Source organism: Sapajus apella, unplaced genomic scaffold (genome assembly GCF_009761245.1).
Source record: "Sapajus apella isolate SASKATOON/1434 unplaced genomic scaffold, GSC_monkey_1.0 scaffold25, whole genome shotgun sequence".
NCBI lineage: Eukaryota > Metazoa > Chordata > Mammalia > Primates > Cebidae > Sapajus > Sapajus apella.
Window position 1 is genome coordinate 8,624,338 of NW_022436965.1, and position 7,903 is coordinate 8,632,240.

Consider the following 7,903-nt stretch of genomic DNA (forward strand, 5'->3'; position numbering starts at 1 on the left):
CTACTCGGGAGGCTGAGGCAGGAGAATTGCCTGAACCCAGGAGGCGGAGGTTGCGGTGAGCCGAGATCGCGCCATTGCACTCCAGCCTGGGTAACAAGAGTGAAACTCTGTCTCAAAAAAAAAAAAAAAAAAAAAAAATTATTAATCATATAGAGTTGAACAACACAATGAAATGCACTTGACCTAAAGGACACTTACAAGACATTTACACTATAATTGCAGGCTATAATTTTTTTTCCCAAACACACAAGGGAAGTTCACAGAAATTTGCCATATGGTAGGTCATAAATAAGTCTCAATAAATTGCAAAATACGAGTAATTCCAAGTATTTCCCTGGGGAAAAAGTAACAAAGAGATAACTAAAAAAATCCTCATATGCTTGAAAATTGAAAGAAATTTACAAGCTGATTCTAAAGCTTTTATGGACAGGCAAAGGTATAAACATAACCAAGACATTCTTGAATAAAAACAAACTGGGAGGACTTGCTCTACTGGATATTAAAACTCATTAGTCCGGGTGTGGTAGCTCACTGCAACCTCTGTAATCCCAGCATTTTGAGAGGCTAAGGTGGGAGGGTCATTTGAGGTCAGGAGTTCAAGACCAGCCTGAACAACATGGTGAAACCCCATCTGTAATAAAAATACAAAAATTAGCCAGGCATAGTGGTGCACACCTGTAATCTCAGCTACTTGGGTGGCTGAGGCACGAGAATCGCTTGAGCCTGAGAGGTGGAGGTTGCAGTGAGCTGAGATCGCACCACCGCACTCCACTCTGGGTGACAGAGTGAGATTCTGTATCGACAACAACAATAACAAGACAAATTATAATGATTAAACTATAGTGTTTAGGATTAACACATAGGTGGTAAAACTACAAAGAAAAGCGAACAAGTAATTTCCACAAAAGTCAGGGTAGTTTTTCCTTTGAAGGGAAAGGAGGAGGTAATAATTGAAAGGCATCATAAGGGCCACTTCTGGAATTCTGGCAATGTCTAGTTCTTGATTTTACCTGGGTGTTTGCTTTGTGATAAATCACAGAGCTTGACATTTTTGTTTTGTGCACTCTTTGGTAGGTGAGTTATATAGTTCACAATAAAAAAAGGTTTTACACACACACATTTAACGCCATAAAAACGTTAAACACCTAGCTTTGTGCCTGGCACATAATAGATGCTCAAGAACACAAAATTGCTTCTCTTTCACCATTCCTTTTTTCTTTCTAGCAGAGAAAAAAGAAAAATGTGAATTTTCATAAACACTTTCCTAGCACATGCACAATCTTTCTTGCTTTCTTGCAACAATCTCACTGTCATGGCAACTGCAATTAAAGGTGGAGCCTGTGGAGAGAAGGAGAGATAGGAGCACAACAGCCTGAACTTGATTACCTCTGTGCAAGAGGAAATTCTCACTGATAACTGAATCGCTGGAACCCAAAGCCTAAAGTACCCATTAACGCATAATATGTTGATTGCTTTATATTTTATTTTCCCTTCCAAGACAACATAGCAAAACCTTTGTTTAAACGCTTCCCTTTACTGCAGGTTGCAGTTAAGCCTGTAATCACTGGGTGAATGTTTATAGAGCCAGACATTCTTTGTGTGTCAGAGAAACTAGAGGCCAGCAGTGGAGGTATTGTCTTGCAGGCGGCTGCGATGCAGGAAGAATGTAGCTGGGTGGGGCTGGGTGACAGGCACAGCGGGCTGTGGGCTGCGTGGATCCCAGGGGCAGGCATGCTCCAGCAGGATGTCTGCGCCTGCTCTCATGCCTCAGCTCCTTCCCACAGCCACCTGACATGTTTGGAGCTGGGGTAAAGGCTAATGATACTTGGGGAGAAGACTTCAATTCTATCAGCTGAGAAATCAAAGACATCCAAAAATCAAGGAGATGCCAAAGACCACTTTAAAATGATCTCTGCCCAGGTTCCCCCAACTCTCTGAAGCACACAGCCAACTCGCCTCAAAATTACCAACTTGAAAAGATATGAAATAATAGATTTCTGGGTCTGAAAATGATCAACAAGTCTAAAAGGCCAAAAATTGAAAGCACAAAGGACATTGGAGGCTTATTTTCAGCTGATATTGAAATTTTTCCTTGTGACCTCAAAGGAAATTCTACTTTTAGCAGAGATTTGCTCTGCAAGGGGGATTAGACGAGAATTCCTTACGGACTGGGAAGGAGGTAGAAGACAGGGGAAGGGAATCAGGAGAGGACATCCATGCCCCATGTTTTTAGACCTGTGGAATTAGGCAAGAGGCATTCTGCTGGTTTGGCAGAAGTGGGAATCTCTGAAGACTAGATTATGTATAATTAATTCACATAGTTATTGAGGAGTTACAGTATGCCTGTGCTGTGGCAGGTGCAGGAGTTACACCAGAAAACCAGAGTGGCTGTGTCCCTCACCACATGAAGTCTATGAACAGAAGGGCAATGGGGCACATTGGTAGACTCCAACTGGGCCAGAGAATTTACAGGCTAAGATAACCTCCAGTTCCTCCATTTCTATTGTTTTCAGAAGTCTGGCAAAGGGAAACAAGGTGTGGAAAAACAAGAGAAGAAAGCTGCTGTACTTCTACCTGTCTCCACAAGGACCCCACCTGTACACAGGAAAGATGGACAAGGTAGGAAGTCCTAACCAGAGCAATTAGGCAAGAGAAAAAAAGGTCGGGGCAGTGGGGAGGAGGGGCACCTGAATTGAAAAAAGGAAGTCAAACAATCTCTGCCAATGATGTAGTCTTATACCTAGAAAACCCTAAAGACTCTTTCAAAAGACTCCTTGATTTGATAGATGCATTCAGTAAAATCTCAGGTTACAAAATCAAAGTATGCAAATCAGTGGCACTGATATACACCATTAAAGACCAAGTTGAGAATCAAATTAAGAACTCAATCCCGCTTACAATAGCTGCAAAAACAAAAACAAAAACAAAAAACCATAAACACGAACACAAACTTAGGAATATACTTAACCAAGGAGGTGAAAGACCTCTGCAAGGAGAACTACTGAGCACTGATGAAATAAATCATAAATGGCTGGGTGTGGGCCCTCACACCTGTAATCCCAGCACTTTGGGAGGCTGAGGCAGGTGGATCACCTGAGGAGGTGGAGACCAGCCTGGCCAACATGGTGAAACCCCGTCTCTATTAAAAATATAAAAATAACCCGGGCACAGTGGCAGGTGCCTGTAATCCCAGCTACTTGGGAGGCTGAGGCACAAGAATCACTTGAACCTGGGAGGCAGAGCTTGCAGTGAGCCAAGATCATGTAATTGCACTCCAGCCTGGGTGACAGAATGAAACTATGTGTCAAAAAAAAAAAAAAAAAGAAAGAAAGAAAAAAAATCATACCATGGAGGGCAATGGAAATTATTACAACTTCTATAGGAAACAGTATAGAGATTTTTCTCAAAGTACTAAAAGTAGATCTGCCATTCAATCCAGCAATCCTGCACCTGGGTATCTACTTAAAGGCAAAGAAGTCATTATATCAAAAAGACACCTGCACATGTATGTTTATAATAGCACAATTCACAATTGCAAAGATATGGAATTGACCTAAGTATGTATCAAGTGGTGAGCAGATAAAGAAAATGTGTGTGTGTGTGTGTGTGTGTGTGTGTGTGTGTGTCCGTCCGTCCCTTGGCAATCTTCATTCCTCACTGATTCCTCATTAGCAAAGCAGCAAAAACCCTCATCACAGCGATTCCAATCCCATTACTGTGATGCTCATTGCCAAATTTATGAGCATTACATTATAAGCGTTACTAACGTGTCCTCTGTAATTCTTCTATGTGACGCCATCGTCAATACTTACGAAATGCTTTTAACCAAATTAGAGCAAAGAGAGCTTTCACATTTAGAGGGGGATATGTGGGGCTGTCTCCTTTCCCAAGGCAAACTCATTGTTCCTACACAGGTTCTCACAGGTGGTCCATAGGCACCTTGGGTAGGACCCTAGTCAGTGTGAAAAGCTGAGCAAAGCAGAGATTTTCTAAGCCCTCGAGTCTGGCAGGACTGCAGTACACAGATGTGCCCTGGTCATAGACTGCCGCATGGGGGGATCTTACTCTCCAATGTGTAAGTCTTTTCGTCATTGAGTTGTAGAATTATTAAAGACTGGAATTGCCACTATTCCTTTTTATTTCTCCCTGGATACCTAGAACTAATTTGTTCACTAAATTCTTGTCCATAGAACAATTCAACAGATATCCACCAAATGTTTATTGGATGGCTCCTGTGTGACAGGGACTGTGCTAAATAAACAGATGTTTTTAAAGGTCCAAGGGACTCCCCAGACAGGTCTTTCTATGACAACGCTGTTATCAAATGCTTTTCAAAACACAGCCCATCAGATCTTGGTTTATTCCTAGAATAGCTGCACCCTTGGAGTGGCAGGGGAGGGCGGCAATCTCCACCTTCACACAGGCCAGCTCCAGCTCAGTGTCCATTGAGGGCTGGGCCAGTCCTTGTCCGAGTGAATCATGGTCTGTGGCTCAGCTCAACAGGCTACCAGCAAGTTGCTGCCACAGTTTGTATGGACCAATAGGGGACCAAAGTCACTCAAAGACAAAGCTTAAGGGTTTTACTGGTTTATTGTGAATCGAATTGCTTTTTGAGATTCTGGTAGTGAGAGGAGAAGGTACAGGGGGAGGGATAGGGTGTTAGAAAAACAGAGAGTCCAGCGAGGGGAGCATTTCAGAGTGACATCAAAACTGTGTCAAGTGTCCTCTTGAATGGTTGTAAAGGTCAGAGCAGCACTTACACACTTTGTCCCTTTGATAGAGGGAATGAAACAGAAAACTTCAATGTGGTTATCTTGGCCGTTCTTAGAAAACAATCCTAGAAATGCCTCCTGCTGGCCAGCCTGGTTCCTGCCCCGCTTTCGGAGCTCTGACCTGTAGATACCTGAGCAGACCCAAGCAGGCTCTATGCAGACAGAACCGCCTCCTGGGTGTACTTTCCAGGAAGCCAGGTATTCAGAAACACGGTACAGCATCCTCTGAACCTGTACGGATGTCCTGAAAGGTATTGCCAGGCCAAGGTCTTGCTATGCTGACCAGAGATTTCCTGGAAAGCTGTTGTCCCGCCTGCAGAATGCCGGCAGAGTGGCTCTGCAGATGGCTCCTCTCTGGCCTCCTCTCTTTATCCATGTCCCAGGGCGAGGTGGCCATCAATCTTTGCTCTGACCCTCTTCTGCCCACAGTGATGACCTCCTGCTAGATCTCTGCAAGAATTCAGAACTTCCCTGAACCAGAATTAATTGTGGCATTGGCAGAAAGTTGAATCTCTATACACCGAATGGAAGGAGAAACAGGTCTTGTGGTACAGCAGGCGTGGCTCCCCGAATCAGATTGGCTTTGGAGAGAGCCAGGGCCAAGAGCCTTCTGGGACAGGGTGTGAGGAATACCTCTCTTACTCCCTATGGGATGCCATGGTCAGGGATACCTTCCCTCCATAAGGCATGGAGAGATTAGAAAATTCTCCCTTGACCTCTCTGCTGCCTCAGAGGGTGACCATCTTCCTCATCCTCTGCCACAATCCACTGCAGCAAAGGGCCACACTTCCTCCCCACCTTTCTCTGGGGCTATTTAGCTTGGAAACAAGACTAACAATGAAGTAACACAGCAAAGTAAATTCCAGAGCTGGGAACCTCAAAATCTCAAGAGTTAGAGAGCCTGTTGAGGCCATCTATTGCTACCCCTCACAGATGCAAGCGCACTGCACCACCAGGCTGAAAGACAATCTTTTTTTTTTCTCTCTTCCTAATAAAAGAATCAAGTTTCCCTTTCTCTGAGCTACAGATTCTCAGTGGCTTTAGGCATTTCCTATACGATGTGACACCAGGTACGTGGCCAGCCATGGTCTGGGGCATACAAAGATGAATAAGACAGAACAACTGGCTAGACAAATGAGTCCAATGCCCCAGGTGCTCTATGGAGCCACGTGCCAAGTGCTGTGGGAAGTTCAGGGAAAGGTGCAGTGTGCCGCAGCAGGAAGGATTCTCAGAGTGCCTGATGTCTGAGCTGGGTGCCTGGAAGGAAGGATGAATGGGTCGTAGCAGATGAGCCAACAGGAAGAGAAACTAGTCTGATTCATTTCTTTCTTCCTTCCTTCATTCCTTCCTTCATTAACTCAACCAGTCTTTCTGGATTACATGTTTTGTGGCAAGAGCTGTCCAAACTAGGAAAAAATAAAAAAAAGCATTGTCCCTGCCTTCAGCTAGCTTGCAGCCTAGTTGTGATATAAGTAAGAAAAAAGGCCAGAATACATAGTGAGGTAAGGCAGGACCAACACAGGAAAAAATTAGGTGTTTTGAGAGCCCACAGAAGGCACTAACTCCACAAATGAAAGCATGGTGTGAGAACAAGTGTAGTAAGTTGGGGAACAGGATGGTCAGAGCATAGAACCCAACAGGAGATTAGAGAGAAATGAGGCTGGAAAAGATAGAACCTGAAGAGTCTTGGGTTTTATTCCTTAGGCAGTGGAGAAAAAAGCATTGAAGACTTTAAACACGTGAGTGATATGATCCTCTCACGTGTTTAAAGTCTTCAATGCTTTTTTCTATTTTTGTCCAAGGAAGACAACTCTGGGGGTAGTGTGGGGAACTGGTAGGAGAGGTAAGAGGTGGAAGCAGGAAGACCAAGTTGCAGCGGTTTTCGTGGGTCCTGATTTTTCTCCTGCATGTGCACCCCAGTATATCAATTTTCCTCTTTAAGCATGAGGCCAGAATGGAATAAAATATTCTAGGTGTGGACTGACCAGCACAGAATGCCATAAGATAGTTAATTATTACAGATGACCCTCTTATGTTATTGTTGTAGGGGAAGGCTATATATTTTGATAACATATCACAGTTCTGCTTCGTATGGAACTTATTATCAACATAAATTCCTGGGTCACATTCTCATTTACTGTGGCCAAACACCGGTTCTCTCATCTGACATTTGGATATTCAGTTATTGGTACCAAAATGCAGGAATTCCCATTCATTCTTGTTAAGTGTCATTTTGGTAGCTCTGTCCATTCATCTAACCCACTAGAATTATTTGGGATCCTGTGTGTTTTGTCAGTGTATCTCTATCTTGCCTAGCTTTGCAGCATCTGCAAATTGAAATATCATTCCCATGATGCTCTTATTTAATCCAATTTTTTATCCAGGCCACGGAGAGGATGGAGTATTCCATTTATAAATTCAGTAAAGCTGCTTCATAAGACACCATATTGCCGTCATGTTCAAAGATATCAGAAGAATTGAAGAATCTTTTCCCCACCCCTCCAAATACTGGATAAACAATGGCATTGTTCAGGACAATTTGTTCTTCTTTTTCTTTTCTTTTTTTGAGGTGGAGTCTGACTCTGTTACCCAGGTTGGAGTGCAGTGGTGTGATCTCGGCTCACTGTAACCTCCACCTCCCAGGTTCAAGTGATTCTTCTGCCTCAGCCTCCTGAGTAGCTGGGATTACAGGTACACACCACCATGCCAGGCTAATTTTTGTATTTTTAGTAGAGATGGGGTTTCACCATGTTGGTCAAGCTGGTCTCGAACTCTTGACTGTGTGATCCGCCCACCTTGGCCTCCCAAAGTGTGGGGATTACAGGCGTGAGCCACTGTGCCTGGCCTTTGGGACAATTTGTAAATAAAAGAATGTGCTTCATCTGGCAAAACCTGTTCTTGGTGACTCAGCCTCGAATCCTGGTCAGCACCACTTTCCAGGTGCTCATTCCTCCTCTTCTCAATGGCTTAACATTGGAATACACTCAAGCTCGGTCCTTGGACTTCCTCTTTGTAAGTTACTTTAGTCCCTTGTTAATTTTAGTATTCTCATAGATGTACATCTCCAAGCTTGGCCTCTTCCTTGATCTCCAGATGCATGAATCCAACCACCTGCCAGGTTTCTCTTCATG

The 7,903-nt window shown here is 43.8% G+C and overlaps 1 long non-coding RNA gene across 2 annotated transcripts in view; it reads left to right on the plus strand.

Moving 5' to 3' along the window:
• The window catches only part of LOC116560044, a 97,824-nt gene extending 94,902 nt beyond the window's left edge, over positions 1 to 2,922 (plus strand). For both annotated transcript variants that reach the window (XR_004272760.1, XR_004272759.1), the window contains exon 3: positions 2,514 to 2,922. This is a non-coding gene — a long non-coding RNA (uncharacterized LOC116560044). The remainder of the gene's footprint in view (positions 1 to 2,513) is intronic.
• The last annotated feature ends 4,981 nt before the right edge of the window (positions 2,923 to 7,903 follow it).